This window comes from Nyctereutes procyonoides, unplaced genomic scaffold (genome assembly GCF_905146905.1).
Source record: "Nyctereutes procyonoides isolate TBG_1078 unplaced genomic scaffold, NYPRO_anot_genome, whole genome shotgun sequence".
Lineage (NCBI taxonomy): Eukaryota > Metazoa > Chordata > Mammalia > Carnivora > Canidae > Nyctereutes > Nyctereutes procyonoides.
Window position 1 is genome coordinate 24,535,263 of NW_026575082.1, and position 18,882 is coordinate 24,554,144.

The 18,882-nt window shown below is 55.3% G+C and overlaps 1 protein-coding gene across 15 annotated transcripts in view; it reads right to left on the reverse strand.

Annotated features, from left to right (window-relative positions):
• Window positions 1-18,882, reverse strand: part of LOC129514487 (low-density lipoprotein receptor class A domain-containing protein 4-like) — a 387,588-nt gene that overhangs the window by 347,262 nt on the left and 21,444 nt on the right. For 2 of the 15 annotated variants that reach the window (XM_055333100.1, XM_055333086.1), the window contains exon 2: window positions 10,108-10,186. The exons of 12 other annotated variants lie outside the window; for them this stretch is intronic. The gene's annotated coding sequence lies outside the window, so the exon portion shown is untranslated. Of the gene's footprint in view, window positions 1-10,107; window positions 10,187-14,546; window positions 14,583-18,882 lie in introns of those variants that run through there. One more of the 15 variants, XM_055333101.1, reaches the window with a different exon arrangement.

The following is an 18,882-nucleotide window of genomic DNA, read 5'->3' on the forward strand; positions in this document are numbered from 1 at the left end:
CAGTGGCTTAAAATCGAAACACCCTATCTTCCTAATATTTCAAAATAACGAACTAGGGGTGGTGGAAGGGGAGGAGGGCGGGGGGTGGGGGTGACTGGGTGGCGGGCACTGAGGGGGGCACTTGACGGGATGAGCACTGGGTGTTATTCTGTATGTTGGCAAATTGAAGACCAATAAAAAATAAATGTATAAAAAATAGCAGAATGTTTACTGTCATTGATAACTAGATATGTATTTGGCATCTTGGCGAACTAAGCCAGGAAGAAACATCTATGTTAGCCTCCTGCCCTGTTACACTACAGAGATTATATCTCCTTAATTCCTCCCCTGTAACTCCCCCGTGATTCTAGTCATTTTGGACTTTCAAACACTTTTATCACGTGCCATATATACACGTATATAAATATATACATACAGCTACACACACACGTGAAAATGCATACATGTTACACGTCTACACGTATCCTGAGTCGTGATATTAAATATCTCTATATACATGTGCATACGTGTAACTTCTTTTAAATTTCTAAAAACAATACTTAGCCTTATTGTGTGAACCACATTGTTTCTGAGTGCTGGCTGTGACCGACTAAAATGATTTTGTGACCTGCCAATGAGTTGTGATCTGCTCCAAAACACTAGCCTGGGCATTTAGGTAATTAAGGAACTTAATTACTAATTAATAACCTCAAAAATCCTCACATCACCTATCCCTTACTTTGTCCACCTACCCTCACCACCTGCAGAGAAGAGCAAACTCTAATCTACCAGTAAAACCTCAGAGTGTCCAGACGGATGACCCTTCACAGCACAGCCCCGCAAGACTCACGAACCGACCAGAAGACAGAAAAGAACTGGCTGTTCTCTGCTGCAGCTGAACAGAGCTCAACCCATCCGCCCTATCTGTGCGGGAACTCATCAGATAAAGTCTCTGGCATTCTGGGGTGACTTAATGAGAACAGATTCTGCCGCAAAAGGATCTTTGGCTTTGGCTTCCAGGGCTTTGACAAACTCGTAAATGGTCATTAAAATAGGACAAGTGTAATGTTGCCTTGAGAACAGGGCAGATTCAGACCAAGCGGGACTGCAGTGGGCCCCAAGAGTGCTCATTCCTCCCAAGCTCCCGGGGGATCCCAATGTGGTGACCCGGTAACAAAGCACTGGACGGCACTGGGTCATTCGGAGATCAGGGCAGCCTCCCTGCACCTCCGATAATGTGTGTTCGAGGACACAGCAAACCCCTTGGAAGACAGCACTGGCTGTGAATGTATTCAGGGTGATATCCACCAGCATGGTGATGTGAGCTTCAGCTGATGGCAGCCCATCAATGGACCACGTGGGAAGCCTGGAGGACGGTACATAAAGGACGGAGCAGAAGAACCACACAGAGGAAATTGACTTGGAAAGCAGGGCCAGGCCTCCGACAGACACCAACAGAGTGCTCGCAGAAGGAAAGAGAACATCTATTTGGATGTGACTCATGTGGAGGCTGCCTTCGGGCTACAAGGCTTGAGCAACGGAATGTAGGAAAGGCCCATCAGGTGACCCACCTCAAAATATCCATCAGTTCTAAGTGACCATGACTGATGGGCTACTTACAACTGTCCACACATCACCACACCTCCTCACATCCACCCTCTACCCCCCACTACCTCCTTGCAGACATCCTTCTCCTTGGCTGTCCTGCCTACCGCTCTCTCGCCACATAGTCAATACACTTCTATCTCGGTTCTGCCTCTGGTGAATTATTTCCCAGCCTGTGCCACCAGCTTCCACTCAGTTGTCGTTCCACACTTGGGAGCTCCCATCCAGTCAAGAGGAACCCCATTTAGACAACTCATATACTACCAACTGGGATACAGTACAAGTTAGCCATGTTCTAACAGACTTCCAGGGCTCCAGCTGGCTTGAAAAAACATGGATAAAAACCATCATGTGAAAACAACAACAAAAAAAGCCCACCTACCCTCCTTTTTTTTTAAAGTGAGTGCCAAGAGAGTGGGGTGGAGGGTGGTGCAGAGGAAGAGGAAGAGAGAGGATCTTAAGCAGGTTCCACACCCAGTATGGAGCCCACTGCAGGGCTGGACCTCACAACCCGGAGATCCTGACCCGAGCCAAAATCGAGGGTCTCAGATGCTTATACCATCTGAGTCACCCAAACGCCCCCCCCACCCACCCTATTTATTTAAAAGGAACACATATGCTCCAAATATACCCATGCTAACTGGCCACTTTAACTGAAATTAGACACACGCTTCTACTGCCTCACAAGAGGTCAACCTCAGAACACAACATCTGGGTATAAAAGCTATCATCAGCCAATTGCCTATATTCCATTACATCACAGTTGTTGTTGCTTTCATTTTTGTTATTTTTTTTAAGATTTTATTTTTAAGTAATAGCTATACCCAACGTGGGGCTTGAACTCAACAACCCCAAGATCAAAAGTCCAATGCTCTACAGATGGAGCCAGCCAGGTTCTCCTGAGGTTGTTGCTTTTAAATTACCACAGTCCTCTTCATTTTACACCATTCCTAGAAAATACTTCCCAGCATTTTCTCCATCAAATCATCAAAAATAACTATTAGGGGTTGAAATTCTACCCATTTGGAGGTCACTATTAACCAATTAAAGTTTGGACATGATGTTCTACATGCTACTGAATTAGTGAGAGTAAAAATAAAATTACAGAAAGGCAAAGCCTACACGAGTGCAGCCTTCTCTTCCTTGAAGCCGTGCAGTCTTTCCTCATTCTTGTGGGTTTCATCAGACTAAGAAGCCCAGAACACTCTAAACTGATTTGCTAGTTTCCATACTTGCTGCCAAATTTCCACTTCTGCAAAAACAATTTCAATTAAATAAAAAAAAGGTAAAGTTAATCTAGTTCTTCACATGATCCAATTTATTAAGAATGTGAGGTACAAAGTTGGAAGAAAGGAAAGCAGTGGTTGGCAAATAATGCAAATGCTAATTTATTGTCTTTATTTTTTAAGTTGCTACATTGTCTCAAAATAATTTCCTCCTCTTAGCTCTGGAAAGTTTTTAAGACGTGGATACCGCCAAACAATGACCTTGTTATAAGCCAAAGTTTAGTTATTTTAAGGAATTTGCTACCTTTTAGCTGCTCCTGTTCTCACGGAATTCCTTCCAAAGCGCTAGTCTTCTTAAGAATTTTTACACATTGACAATGTGAAGCTGTACAGCTCCTAAAACTTCTAGGGTTTTACTCTGTGTACTGCGTCTTAGTCTTTAAGAAAAGCAGTCCAACTGAAGATCGGTGATGTAGGGAGACAAAGGGACACTCAGGGCAAAGCGTGAAGCAACTCTGATGGAGTAAGGTTACGGCGCGGGGGGAGGACCACCTGAGGGCCATGGGGAGGACCACCCTGAAGACCACAGGGACGATCACACTGAAGGCCACAGGGGAGGACCACCCTGAAGGCCGCAGGGAGGACCAAGGTGAAGGTCGCAGGAGAGACCACACTGAAGGCCACGTGGACGACCGGCTGAAGGCTGCAGGGAGGACCAACATGAAGGCTGCAGGGAGGACCATGCTGAAGGCCGTGGGGGAGGAGGTCCTCTCCATCGGCACCCCAGCTTCCTCTTGCACCCTTGCCTCTCACCTGAATCCTTTCCTCTTGCTTTCACTGCTTCACCCGAGCCTTCTCCTGTCCCAGCAAGACCTCAGGGTCACGTTGGCTCATTGCATGGGGTGGCAAGTCCTTGTGGACGTGGTTACTTTCCTCTTGACAAAACACTGCAGTTATCGGAGTTTCCTGGCTGCTTGGGTTCTGGCCAAGTGGCACTGATGTCATCTGAGGATCTGGAGACACGGTGTCATTTGGCCTTCAGGTGCATGTCTGGGTTTACTGTGAAGGCCCCAGGGGGGGATGTTTCAGTGGGTCAGTGGCCGCGAACGGTGCCCTTCCCAAGCAGCTGCTGCGTGATGCTCAGCAGCGGTGATCCTCCCCATGGCCTTCAGGCTGGTCCTCCCCGCAGTCTTCAGCGGGTCCTCCACGCAGCCTTCAGGGTGGTCCTCCCCATGGCCTTCTGCGTGGTCTCCCCTGCAACCTTCACCGTGGTCCTCCCTTGTGGCCTTCAGCATAGTCCTCCCCCTGGCCTTTGGCGTGGTCCTCCCCGCAGCCTTCAGGCTGGTCCTCCCTTGCAGCCTTCATCTGGTCCTCCCCTCGGCCTTCAGGGTGGTCCTTCCCATGGCCTTCAGCTGGTCCTCCCCGCAGCCTTCAGCATGGTCTCCCCTGCAACCTTCACCATGGTCCCTCCTTGTGGCCTTCAGCATAGTCCTCCCCCTGGCCTTCGGTGTGGTCCTCCCCGCAGCCTTCAGGCTGGTCCTCCCCGTGGCCTTCAGCTGGTCCTCCACGCAGCCTTCAGGGTGGTCCTCCCCACGGCCTTCAGTGTGGTCTCCCCTGCAACCTTCACCGTAATCCTCCCTTGCGGCCTTCAGCTGGTCCTCCCCACAGCCTTCAGTGTGGTCTCCCCTGCAACCTTCACCGTGGTCCTCCCTTGCAGCCTTCAGTGTGATCCTCCCCGCGGCCTGCAGCTGGTCCTCTACGCGGCCTTCAGCTGGTCCTCCCCGCGGCCTTCAGTGTAGTCCTCCTGCGGCCTTCGGCATGGTCCTCCCTGTGGCCTTCAGGGTGGTCCTCCCTGCGACCTTCAGCATGGTCGCAGTGGAGAGGAGCTCACAGGAAGGCCCAGTGGGTGGCCAGCAGCCCGTGGATGTGGCCAAGTGCTGGGCCCGTGGCACAAGGCTGGGGCTGAGCCTTCGGAGCATCTTGCCCCGCAGAGCCCGGGACATTCCAGATTGCCGGCCAGGGAGAGGACACCCTGGGCTGCAGGTTCCTCATCACAGCTCGGAAGGGACAGGCAGGGACTTGAACCGCACGAGCTCTCCTGCCTGCGACCTGCTTCCTGTACCGGGAGGCCAAAGCCGAGCACCGAGGCCCCCCAACGGGGCTCCCCTGGGTCCCCCCAACCTCAGAGGTGAGCGGTGGGTGCAGCTGCCCCCCGCATGTGCGGCCAGGCTGTGGGCACAGACCACCGGTGCCACGCGCTTGGCTCCCCAAGCCAAGGGCCGGGCGTGGGGCTCTTCTCCCGGAGACTCGACATGACACCCTGCTCAAACTGTCCCCGTGCTCACTCTTCTCAGACCCCTGGCACATGGCGAGCGGACGCGCGGCCTCCCAGCAAGTGTGGGGCCCTCCTCTGCCACCTGCCAGTGTCCCAGGTGTGCACCCTCGGCCCGGTCGCTGCACGGAGGGGGTCCCGAGGCACTGGACATTCCTCTGATGAGCTCAGGGTGCTAGGTCCACGCAGCGCAGGGAACATCCCTGATACAGCCAATTGCCGGAGCCTTCCAGGAAAGCCATCTTGCAAATGCAGGCACGACCGAGACGGCGAACGGTGACTTCTGACATCTCGCCAGCCACCACCGTTGCCAAAGGTCACCTCCTGGGTGGAGGCAGGAGGCAGCCGGGGCTCAGGCGGCCTGCTCTTGCCAGGGCTCCGTCCTCCAGTCAACAGAGTCTCCGTCTCACCGGAACATCCAAATCGTCGCTTGTAAAACTGCTCTCACGCAGAGCTGTGTTCGCATCAGGGCCTCGCCTCCAAGGTTGTGACGTCCCGTTACCGCCCAGGATCCTGGGCACCACCTCTGCCCGATCACAATCCCTGAGCGCAGAGGCGCGGGGATTCACGTGGACCTAAAGAGCTTCCCCCTTAAAACCCTTAAACACACCAACACTCGAAAACCAGGTCCGAACCCAAGGGAAACTGATGTGTGTGGAGGGGGGGATGGGGGGAGGGACGGGGACGGAAGAGCAGGCTCTCCGAGATGGTACCGGGCGCCCTCCCTGGGAGGCCCAGGCTCCCTGAGCGCCCAGCCAGTAGGACCCACCAGCAACGGGGTGGGCAGCAGGGGGCACGTCCTGGGACACCGCCCACCCCGCCATCAAGGGACTAAGAGAAACCATTTTACTTGGGGAGTCGAGGCTCAAATGAGATCGGACTCCTGTGGACAGGAGAGGTTGGCACGGCCTGCGTCTGCGTGCCGCGAACGGCTCGCTCCCGTTACGCATTAAGGAGCCAAGAGGAGCCCAGAGAAGTGCTCGCCTGTCCCGCTGCCACCGTGCGGCCCAACGAAGGAGGGCGGCCCTCCAGGCAGGGGGCCAGGAATGAGGTCGGCGAGAGAGACGGGGCAAAGCAGGGAGTCGCGGGAGACGGGCCTGGGCGGCCACTGAGACCCACGGCCACACGGGACATCCAGCCTGCGCCTCTCCAACGAGGCAGCGCCGCGTCCGTCGTGGCAGCCCAGGCGGCCGGAGCAGGTCTCGGAGGGCATCCCGGGCCAGGGGCATCAGCTCCCCGGAGAGCGTAAGCAACGTGAAGACCGGAGCCTGGGAGCCTCCGCTCCCAAACACAGCTGAGGACGTGGGAGGAGGGCAGAGGGCACCAGCGTCAAGGCAGGGGCACCTGTCACCGTACAAATGTGCCAATGTCTGCCTCAGCCCGAGACCCTCAATCTGCTTCTGAAGCCAGCTTGAGGCCTCCAGGCTCGGGAGGACCGTAGTCAAATGCTTTTGTAAAACAGCTCGGTTGTGACGTGCATCCATGTGCCTTCCTCAGATACATCCCTCAACTATTTTTTTTTTCCAGTAATGCAGCTTGGAAGGCTCTACAAGCAAAAATCAATCCAGATCCAGAGTCTTGGAGGAGGGGAAGGGTTATGGGGGGGGGTTACTTCACACCATCCAAAGAGCAGCCATTTGTAGAGAAAAGTATGAAACGCCGCTTAATGCTTATCACAATTTTGAATAAAAAGGCAACACCGTCTAATACAAAATACGTGTTAAAGGCTTCTCTGCCCAAGACTGGTGTTCACCCTAAGTCACTGGGCTCGAGATACTTAGGGGAAAAAAAAATTCTTAATCAACTACACTCATAAAGGAGGCGGTATGATTGAATGACGGCAAATGCCTCAAAAATAATTTCTGGGTTTATTTTTTTTTATTAAAGATTTTATTTATTTATCCATGAGAGACACAGAGAGAGAGAGAGAGAGAGAGGCAGAGACACAGGCAGAGGGAGAAGCAGGCTCCATGCAGGGAGCCGGACGCAGGACTCAATCCCGGGGCTCCAGGATCAGGCCCTGGGCTGAAGGCGGCACTAAGCCGCTGAGCCACCCGGGCTGCCCAATTTCTGGGTTTATAATATGTGTTTACACTAACTGTTAGATATGTGTGTGTCTAATGTCCTGGGTGTCCTCTTAAAAAAAGCAACAAGGCCCACCCTGAAGAGGTGACTCCGGGGAGCTGGGAAGCCAGCCAACGTCTCCATCTCCAGGCCCCATCCTTCCTTTGGACACTTAACACAGCAGCCTCCTGGCAGGCCCATCGGGCCCATGGCCCCCACTGTACAGGCCGCCAGCAGCCTCCCTCCTCCACTCCTGCCACTGCTCGTTCACACGGCACGAGCCGGCCAGCAGCCGCAGCCCGGGAGGGAGGGCCCGGGAGGGAGGGCCGCTGCCGCAGCCCGGGAGGGAGGGCCAGGGTCTGCTGTGCCGCAGGACAGACGGGGTCCTGGCCCCCCTGCCCCGTCTCCATCACAGCATCCTACAGGCTCCTCTGGGTCACAAAGGTGTAAGCACTTCAGGTGACGAGCTCGGAGCGGGGCAAAGCTAGTCTCCACCTTTATGGGCGGAAAGGACACACCAGCCACGGGGGGAACCATCAGGATCTCACAGGCAGGCCCGGTGGAGCCGGGACCGGGGCTGACACAGCAGGTGTCACCGCCTCTCCCCTGGCCAGCTGCCTGCTTCCCCAGGCCCGGCCGAGCCGAGATGCCCCTCAAGGGCCTCGCCAGGTACCCCGAGATGCGAGGGAGCAGAGGCGGAAGGCCGGCGTGCAGGCTCAGGAGTTCCCACGTACAGACCCCCACGGGCTGCGCTTCCCCACGGCGCCAGCCCCCTTTCTGACTTCTTCCCCGTTGGTCTCCCGCCACGGCCGCAGGTGCACAGCCCCGCCATCCTCGCTCACTAACGCGCAGCCCTGCTCTGCACATGGCCTTGGCCTGGCACCGCTGGCCCACCAAGCCCTGAGTCCCGGCAGCCCCCCACCCCGTGTCTGGTCTGAAATTCCCAAGTCGGACGCAAGATCCCGTTCTTTCTAACACTCTGCCCACATTCTCACCCACAGGCTGATTTCCCGGGTGGGCTCCTCACTAGCTCCGTGCACCTACTCACCGTTGCTCTGGGGTGCAGCTGCCCAAACAATCCCTGAAAGCTGCGAACGGACAGCAAGGACTCTCGGCGCACAGCCTGAAACGAACCGGGGTTTCTGCAAACACCTGCTGACCCAGGCAGAGCATTTTCTTGAAACCACCTTTCTATAGCTGAAGAGACCCGGAGTGCTCTCCCAGCTGTTCACCAGCAACCTCCAAGTCCTTGGCTGCAAAACCACATGCTTCCTTGGTAAACAATACGAAGAAACTCTATCATTTAGGAAGCGGGACAGCAGGAACCCACTCATGTATTTTTCCACCAGAGAACCGAACGTGGGGCAGGGTTGTGCTGTTCACTGGCATCAGCATCTGCTCGCGGCTGGTCATCGAGCCTGCCACCCTGACACACGGCGCGTGGTCGCCAAGCCCCGGAACACGCTCCTACCACCACACGGTTAGCACGCCCTGGTCTAGACGAGGAGTGCAGATGGCCAGCCCAGTGCCAGAAAAGGAACGATGACAGCAAGACGGGCCGTCGGAAGTGTCTTCAAACGTCTGCCACAAACCCTGCCCTTACAGGCCAGCGGAGGCCACGGGGGAGCCCGTTTCAACCCAGCCTGGGGGTGTTTCAAGCTGCTACCTGGTCCTGAAAACATGCTACACTCAGTGGTGATGAGCATCCCATCCCTAGAGATTCAAACCAAGGATGGTTCCTTTGAGTCAAGTCGCGTAAGAGAGGAAGTCAAGGTCGGATGGGGACAGGTGACTGTTAGGCCTATGAGGCAGAGGTCCAAAAAAAACAAAAAAACAAACAAAAAAAAAAAAAAAAAACAAGGAAAGTCCCAGAAAAAAAGACATCTGCAAAGAAAAGTGACAACCAATAACATAATATGAAAAAGGAATAATTGGTTGCATCACAGAAACGCTCCACTTTCGAATCTCACCATTCCCCACGGATTGTCCTATGCCCCCCATTCACCCGAAACATGAACAGATTTGGTCAAGTTCATGTAAAACCAATCCTATCAAGCTGTTTCTCAAAAACAGATTAGAGGAGGATCTGCAAAGTGCTGTCCTGTATTTCAGTTCTTTACGACACTACATAAAGGACAATCTCCAATCAGGTTCCTGAGGCAAAGAAAGGCTCCGAGCTCACAAAAGGGTCGCTGGAAACCAGCAAAAGTACCGTGTCAGGGGAGCGATCCCTTGCAAGAGAACCTGTTTGCCGCTGTGGCCAGAAGGCAGCTCGGGAGGCAAAGGGTGCACGCGGGCGGGCATATGCATCAGTAGGTCAAAGCAACGACCTTCGACCAGGAGCAGCATGCGTTCTTAGCAAAAATAAAATAAACCATAGCCTTTCCTCTTTAACGGGTAGAAGACGTTCCCAGAGTCTGGTTAGTAGGGCGGATGGATGAATGCACAGGTGCGGTGGACAGATACGGGTGACAGAGAGACGGACAGCTGATGCATGGGGATGGCAGGCAGCAATAGATGTGGGTGATAGGCAGACAGATGCACAGACAGATGGACGGATAGACAGAAATAGAGAGGATCAAGGGAGATAAATATGATTTTTCAGGCAGACAGGTGGACAGGTCGAAAGAGGTAAAGATAGTCGATAAAGATGATAGAAATATAAAGATGAAATCAGAAAACAGGCTAAGGAAACAGTTGGAAGGAAATGAATCAAACATCTAACAATCAAGATGGTAGAACTCTCCAAAGCCTGCGGTTTCTTTTGTTTGTACTTTAGGGCCTCTCGACGGTACTACAGGGATGGGAGGTGTCAGCATCACATCTCGCTCTACCCCGAAGTCAATCGGAAATCGGGGCAGGGGCGGGGGGGGGGGGTAGCCAGAAAGGATTCGAGCTCACCTTTCATTCAGGACATGCGGGACTGCATAGGCGCCCCAAGAAGGCAGCAACTTCCGGCAGGGGGTTGCGAGCCGCCGTCCTGCAACGAGGGTAAGATGGCAAAGCTGTCGCCGGGCCCGGAGTCGCCGGCCTGCCATCACATCAGGTCTAGCACCAGCCAATTTCAGACTAAAATTAGGAGACCCGGGGATCCCTGGGGGGCTCAGTGGTTTGGCTCCTGCCTTCGGCCCGGGGCGCGATCCTGGAGTCCTGGAATCAAGTCCCGCGTCGGGCCCAGCATGGAGCCTGCTTCTTCCCCTGCCTGTGTCTCTGCCCATCTCTCTCTATGTCTATCATAAATAAATAAAAATAAATCTTTAAAACAAATAAAATAAAAATCAGGAGACCCCATTAAAGGGCAATTTCTGGGAATGCTTCGTTTGAAAGAGGTTAAAAAAGCCACTTGTTTTGCCATAATCCTTTTTCTGCCTCCTCTGAACATCGCCAGTAATCTGGCCAAGGAACGAGGACCCTGTATCACTGAAGACTGAATCACGGCCTCAGTAAGAAGCTAGAAAGAGCTACTATTGGCCTAAATACTGGATTAATAAACAGCAAACCTATCACTTGTGAGTTTTTATAAGGCGCAGTCAGATCACAAAAGCTTTGAAGGGACCCGGTTGAAGAAGGAAGGACAATGGTGAAAAGGGGGGGACCTTCTGGGCGCAGGCAACAGGTGACACCATCCCCTGGACTCCCCTATAGCCAACTGTCAACAGTGGTTTAGACACTTGAATTGATTGTGAAGTCATGAAAGCAAAATATAAGTAAATATCCAAATTCAGTGACCATAAGATCCTCAAGAAGATGCATCGCACTTACAGCGTCTTCACTGTCGCCCCCAATGGTACCTTATTAGCAGATTCCATTTTAATGCTAACAAGAAAGAATTTCACAGAATTCACGGATTAAGACAAATCAAGAGTCTAAAAAAGAAAACCCTTATTACGCCCTTGGAGCTGTGCTTCTTCGCTGTCAAGCAAAAGGTTCTGGAAGCACAGAAGGGAAGTACGGCTACCTCTGGCAAAGAGATCCGCCACCCGGACCTCAGCGGTTTGGGATTACCCTTCCTGGTTAGAAAGAATGGATTTGGGGCAACGGAACTTCTTTTCCGAATATCAAGTGAACAAATGGAAAAGGAAGGGCGGCAGACATTGGAGGTCTGACCCCTCTTCAACCACTCGCAGGCCCACCGGGATCCCCGGACAACGCCACCCCGGCCCTACCACAGGGTCCTCACCTCCACGCGACCGACCACCGGGCCGAGCCTTCGGGGACCGTCGGGTGCATTGTAGGACGTTTATAGGGTCCCCGGGGTCTGCACACCCGGTGCCTACCAGTTACAACCAGACACGTCTGCACATGTCTTCAGTGTCCTGGGGCACAAAGCGGCCACTGGCCGAGAACGACTGCTCTAAAGCAACCACGCCAACAGCAGGTGCCACCTGGGACCCTTCAGCGCCCGGCAGCCTGAGCCCCCGGGCTGCACCGTGAAGCCTCAGACGCGTCCTGCAAACATCGCTGCGACACGGGAACCGGGCAGCTGCGTGCTGAGCTCCCGCAGCGACAGGGAGCCACCGGCCAAGGACAGGAGGATGGGCTTCGATGTCCTTGCCCCCCGCCACTGACACGGTGGCGGACTCTCAGTCCCAGCCTCCTGGAGACCCTTAAGACACAGCTGGTTCCCAGAGCAGAGCTTTCCGCAGGAACCGGACATTGTCCCCTGCGGTCCAAGTGGCCACTTTGCACCCCAGACCCCCGGTGCCCGCGCTCGGGCCCCCCCGAGCCGCCGAGGCCCGTGTAGCCCCCAGATCTTCCTCCGCCCTTGCCCTAACGGCAGCACATTTTACCTGGAAATGGTTCGTGACAGCTCCTAAGTAGCTCTGGATACAAACCAACATCAAAGGAGGGAATTTAACAAACGTGCACTCCTCACGGTCCCCACGCGTGCTATTTTCTCATCATTCTGACAAGAGGAATGTTTGAGGGAAATGCAACAAACGGTTCTGAGATCCACAGGCAATGTTTTCCAGATAAGCACATCAAACGGCTACTTCACTTCCGCAACATGAATTTCCTCCCCCCCACCACCACCCCCGCAGGCGCACCTGCAGCCAGGACGCCCCGCAGCCAGGCTCTCCCTGTCCATTCGCTCAAACCCCGACTGTGACCCTCTGCTGAGACAAGAGAAGGCCCTCAGCTGCCCGGGGTACACACACCAGCCTCCCAGGACTCTCATTTGCAAAGATCCTCTAAGAAGCGTCCCCAGGGTGCCGACAGTTGCAGATGCCGTTGTCGGGGAACGCTCTGCAACTTGACCTTGTTCACAGGAGCTCCGGATTGAAATCCAGCAGCCCCGGTGAAATGTCCACCGCGGAGCCGGGCCTCAGAGATTGCTCCCGCTCAGTACTCTGCAAGCTTTAAGGTACAGGACCCCCTGAGGACCTTGTTGAAAGGCAGGTTCTGATCTGTGGGGTGGGGCTGGGAGTCTGCACTTCTGAGCAGCATCAGCGGGGCTAACCCAGGTCTCGGGGCCAGGAGAGTGGCTCTAACTCCATAGATGAGGGATCTGCACTCCCGGCATAGACAGGACCCCTCACATCCAGGAGGACGGATGTCTTAGGAGGAAGCAGAAGGATTTAGATTCACCCACAGTTCCCGCCACAAGACTGGGGGCGGTTCATGGATCTGAGTCCCGTCAACGTATATAATCGCTGTTCTCATCTTTTATATAGGATAATAGAGCATTATTGTGCGCAGCAGCCCTTCCCCCTTCCCCCAGGGAATCAAAGAGCCTTAAATTGAATCTCTCTCGCAAAGAAATCCCATTTGATTTCTGGACAACGATTGACACTCAATAACGTCCTAAATGGGTCGTAGGCTGCTGACCACGAACATCAGGCAGATACGAGACGAAAGCAAACCACAGGAATACAGGCGGGCGGAACCCACTGCTACTGCTACCAGTGAGAATCACTACTGTCTTAACAGAAATGGTCTCCGTATGGAAAACAGCTGCTCCTTTCCTAATCCCCCCCATCCGGGTAGAACACAACTCCAGTTGCCTGGCCTGGAACCCTGATGGCCCCAGGCCAGGCGAGCAGCCTCAAGGCGTCCCCTGCCCCGCAGGCACCCAGTCTTCCTCGGCTGGGCTGGCGGAGACCCCGCGCTCCTGCGCAGCCTCCACACCGCAACCTAACTTGTCATCCGATGGCTGCAAACACCGCAGTGACTTCCCAGCCTGCAAGATCCCAGGGTCCCAGAAGAGACAGCCCGGAAGGCTCCTGCAGGAACCCCAACCCTGGCCTCTGCACCCCCAGCCCGTGCTGCTTGCCATTCCCAGCTGGCAAATCTCTTCCCCTGCCCCCCCTGTGAGCACTTGTCCCCGCGGGCTGGCTCTCCCGCCACCTGGCTCCCACCCCCAGGCGCCCCAGGAGCCCCAGGACCCCGGCCCCCCCGGCTGCCCCTGCACCTGGGTGCAGACCAGCAGGGCCACCTGCCTGGATGGTCGTCCCCCTGGCAGCCCGGCGACCGCCCAGCGGCTTGCCTGTGGGCTGCGGCACCCCAGCTCCCCCCCCCCCCAGCTCCCTCACAGCCTTCCCCAGCCTTCACAGTTCAGGGATGCACCTCCCCTCCCCGTCATCTGCACCTCCCCACCCACCCGCGTGCGGGCTCCCCCACGGGGACACTGCGGCCGCACCCATATGCTGTCGCAGCCGTATGTTGCAGGGACACAGAACATGCACCCATTTCAACTTGTAAGGAAGCCCTGATTCTTTTAAGATTTTATTTATTTAATCAAAGAGACAGAGAGCGATCGAGCGCAGGAGGGGAGGGGCAGGAGGGGAAGCGGGGCGGGCGCGGGGCCGATACCTGGACGTCAGGATCACGGCCTCACTGACTGAGCCCCCGGGCGCCTGGGAGCCTCCAGGTGACGCAGCACAGGGGCCCGATCCGGGTACCCACGGTCTCAGGGCCTGACATGCACTGGGGACCCTCCAACCTCCGTGGAGCAACCACGGTGCCAACCGCGCCCGCGGCCCCGCATATCCACTTGTACTCAGGATAACACCAGCACCACTGCTGCGAGTAGGCGCGTCCTGCGCGTCCGAGGCCACAGCCACCTGCTCCGACACAGGCCCCCTGCCCGGCGGCACCCGGCGCCCAGGGCCAGAACCGCCGGAGGAATGCACGCCCCGGCCTCCGAGCTTCAGCGGCGCCGTCCGCGTCCCACTGAGAACGTCAGCTTCGGCAGGACACCCGTTCCCACTTCCACCCAAATGCGCTACTTCCCACGGGAAGACCTGATACCCTGCGAATTGTTTCTGTGCAACCCCAAGGATGACATTCTTGTCCACTTGCATCATTTCCAGACTCGAGTTCTCATCTGAGCCACGTACTTGGTTTGAAGACCAGCAAGAAAGGCGCATAGCCTCCTCCGGGTGGGGCCACAGGGTCAGGAATTCCACACCGGGATTAAGGGAGCATCCCCTGGAAATGCAAATAATCCCCATGGGGCCAATTCTGAAAACCCTAACAGCCATTAACATCTTGGGGTGAAGTCGCTTTAGCAGTTAAGCACGCACACCTGTTGCTGACTAGTCTGGTGGTCGTTCATTCATTCAACAAACAATTACCAGGTGACGCTTCACGAGGTTGGAGACCATGCCTGGCACCGGCAAGTAACGGGAAAGCGCGGGAGAGACAGCGCTCCCAGGGGCAAGGGGCGCACCTGAAGCTCGGGCACGTCTCCACCCCGGGCATCTGTCCGCGAGGTGATGGCAGGACCCAGGGTACCCAAGGAAGCCGCGGGGCGGGGGCAGAGCCACGGTGCTCCGGTCACGTCCTGCCTCCAGCCTGGCTCGAAAGTCACATCTCAAGAAAAACGCATTTTTTTTTTTTTTTAAGAAAAACGCACCTTTTCCTGAGGTCACGCTGGTCACACTGAGGAACAACCGCGAGCTGGAAGCGCCAGAGGCTCCAGAGAGGCTCTTCCAGCAAAGCCCGCTCCACCCCTTGCCTGCAGAGCCTTCTTGGAAACTGTGGCAAAAAGCAGGAAAAAGACCAAACCCAGGCTGCACTTAAAGGTGCCTGCAGTAGCGACTGCAGAGCCCCAGGAAGAGCCCCCGGGAGAACATGCGGCCTGCCAGGTGAGGGCCTTGCCAGGTGAGGGCCTTGCCAGGTGAGGGCCGTGCAGGTGAGGGCAGGTCCTGGGCACGCACGCTGGAAGGGCCCTGCCGAGGCCCGGCCACCACGGCCGCTTCAGGCCGACCTACCTGACGAGAAGTGAGAGCTGGTGACAGTGCGTCGCCGTGGGCCGGCCACAGGGAGTGGCCACCTTGGGCTCACTGTTGGCCTCTACTTTTAGAGAGTTTGAAATTTTACCATAAGAAAACGATCTAAAAAAATTGTTTAAAAAATCGTAAAACGGGCAGGGGCTAAACGTAATGTGGCATACGGGACTGCATCCAAGGACGGAAGAGGGACGTCGGCAGAACACCGAGCGGGATCCAGATCAAGCCTGTGGCCTCAGGGGCCAGTCGGTACCGCGGCAACTTGGTCGGGGAACGAACTGCGACAGGTTCAAGTGGGGACTACGCGGTGGTCAGGCCGAACGGAGCCAGCAGGGGACGCTGGGCGCGGGGTCGCGAGGAGTCTCTGCAACTTCTTGCGACTCTTTCCTACATCTACGATTTCCTGCAAAGTGATCGGTGGGAATTGAAAAAAAAAAAAAAAGGCAGTGGCCTGGTGATAGAAAGGGAGAGAGAGGATTCTTAAATCTTGCAAGTGTGACCCATTAAGACTCGTGGCCGAGGGCACCTGAAACTGGTGAGGTCGGAACATACGGGCTGCCTGTGAGAGGACGCGGTCTGGATGCTTACGGGGCTTGAGGGTTCCCTGGTCTTTGTGCTCGGGCTGCCACGACTGTATCCGGGGGCAATGCATACACATTGGCTGTTGGGGAATGTTTCTTTCTTTTTTTTTTAATTTTTTTTTTTTATTTATGATAGTCACACAGAGAGAGAGAGGCAGAGACACAGGCAGAGAGAGAAGCAGGCTCCATGCACCAGGAGCCCGACATGGGATTCGATCCCGGGTCTCCAGGATCGCGCCCTGGGCCAAAGGCAGGCGCTAAACCGCTGCGCCACCCAGGGATCCCCTCTTTCTTTTTTTTTTTTAATTTTATTTATTTATTCATGAGGGACACAGAGAAAGAGAGGCAGAGACACAGGCAGAGGGAGAAGCAGGCTCCATGCAGGGAGCCTGACACGGGACTGGATCCCAGGTCTCCAGGATCATGCCTGGGGCTGAAGGCGGATGCTCAACCGCTGAGTCCCCCAGGGACCCCCATAGGGACTGCTTCTTAAGTGCTTGTAAATAAAAAGGCAGCACAGACTTGCTGGAACAAAGGAACAAAATTAATCTAACTCAAAAAATCCTGAGCCATAGATCTTGTGGTGAGCCTGCCGGACCCTAACCCCAGAACGCTGAGTGCACGTGTCCTCACTTCTAAGTGCGACTAATAAAACACGAGGGTGCAGACCCCCAGGTCCTCTGAGCAAACGAGCTAAATGTGGCAGTGGGAGGAGGCCGCCTGCAGCGCGAGTCCCTCCAGCCCGTGTCTGGACGCAGTTTCCCAGGGCAGACAAATGGGGAATCCCACGGCCACGGACACACAGACCCTGCTAGGCACATCACCAACTCAGGCCCACGATGCGCCCAGTCAGTCGCCCAGGGGGGCCGCACCAGGGCCGCCGACAGCACAGCCCTGGCCTGCAAAACGCATCCCTCTCCCCGTCACCAGGGAAGCGCTTGCTTTACAGATTCCTGCGAGTGACGTGGAGACCTGCACGCGTCCCGGGCTGCATGCATGGCACCCAGGGCCCGGCAGCCGCGGTGCTCGGGGCCCGACAGAGGCCCTGCGACCTCTGCACAGGCAAAGCGTACAGCATGGTGGGGGGGGCAGCAAGGCCGCAGACCCTTGACCTCTCCAGGCCGCCGGCAGTGCATCCCAGCCATCAGCCCTTCAGTGAAGGCTTCATGGTGATTGCAGACGACACGGGTTATCTGAATTTATCATCGTTCATGCACTTTAATCAGCCTCTAAAAATACAGGGACCCAACCCTCATGCCAATCTTTGTTCGCACATTGAATCCATTTTTAACAATGCATTTTTAATTTGCTTGAGCATCTACTTATACATCTGTCAGTGCTCGCCTTGTGATTCCAGGCAGAGACCCGCTCTGCAGCAAAGAGAATCGACAGCGACAGCGCTCGGAAAGCTGAGGCCCAGCACGGGCTGGACACACCCTCCTCACGCGCGTCTGTTCTCTCCGTCCCCCCACGGGGCTGCAGAACAGCAGATGCGCGAGCCCAGGAGGAGAGGTAAAGGGCAGGCCCAAGCTCGCATCTGGGAGGCAGGAGCTGCAGCCTGTGCAGGTGGCCGGGCACCAGTGTTGCTTCTCTTGCTCCCCTTGAGGTGGAAAGGACCACGCTGCTTGCTCTCACCCCGTATGCAAACCCCCTGGGGACAAGTTAGAGAGCCTGGGTTCAACGTGTGGGTTCAAGGAACAGAGCCACCTCCTTCCCGCCCGGGTCGACTTGGGCACGCCACTCAATCTGAGCCTCAGTTTTCACATTTGGAAAGCAAGGGTGACAACGATATCTATATAGTACACGTCTGGTGAAGTCTTACGTGAATATTAAGAGTAGTAGCATCTCCTCCTAGAATAAACTTGGCCAAGACTCCAGGCAGCTCCCCAAAATTATACTGCATAAACCCAATGCACGAATAAACAACTCTCCCCTCACTTGCGTGTCTCACTTTGAACCTCCCCTAGGATCCCTGGTCCTACTGAGTAGAGCTCATGAACAGCGGGCCGGGTGGAAACAAGCCCGCCTCCCACTTGTTTTTTTAAGAGAAGGAGAGGGGGCGGGGGGTGCAGAGGCCGAGGGGAGGAGAGGATCTTAGGATCTTAAGCAGGCTCCACGCCCAGCACAGAGCCCAACGAGGGCTCAATCTCACAACTCTGAGATCATGAGCTGAGCTGATATCAAGGGTCAGAGGTTCAACGACTGAGCTGCCCAACAAATGAGCCACCCGGGTGCCCTAAATTTAACTTTAGCGTGAGTACCCCCGCCTACCCATAAAGGGGGAAAATACCAACCATAGGGTCAATCCATAAGCTCTGCGAGCGGCTCAAACATCACACGGGGACATGAATGGAGGACATGTGTGCAGGGCTCACGCGTGCACGGGTATGAACATGTGTGAGCGCCTCCAAAGGTACAGAAGAGAGTACACATGTCTGCATATGTGCCTGGGCCTCCGTGTGCATCTGAGTGGCTATGTAGGGCAGCCCGGTGGCTCAGCGGTTTAGCGCAGCCTTCAGCCCAGGGTGTGATCCTGGAGACCCGGGATCGAGTCCCATGTCGGGCTCCCTGCATGGGGCCTGCTTCTCCCTCTGCCTCTGTCTCTGCCTCACTCTCTCTCTCTCTCTCTCTCTCTCTCTCTCTCTCTGTGTGTGTGTGTCTCTCATGAATAAATAAATAAAGTCTTTTAAAAAAATGAATGGCTACGTATGTGTGTCTGCGTCAGGGGAAGGCGGGAAGACAGACTCAGCTTTTGATGGCAACACTCGCAGGGTAGACCTAAGTGACTATACCGACCATGGTACACTCCGCGTGGACCCATAAATAATATTTAAAGGTTTCAAAGGTCAATAAGTGCCATA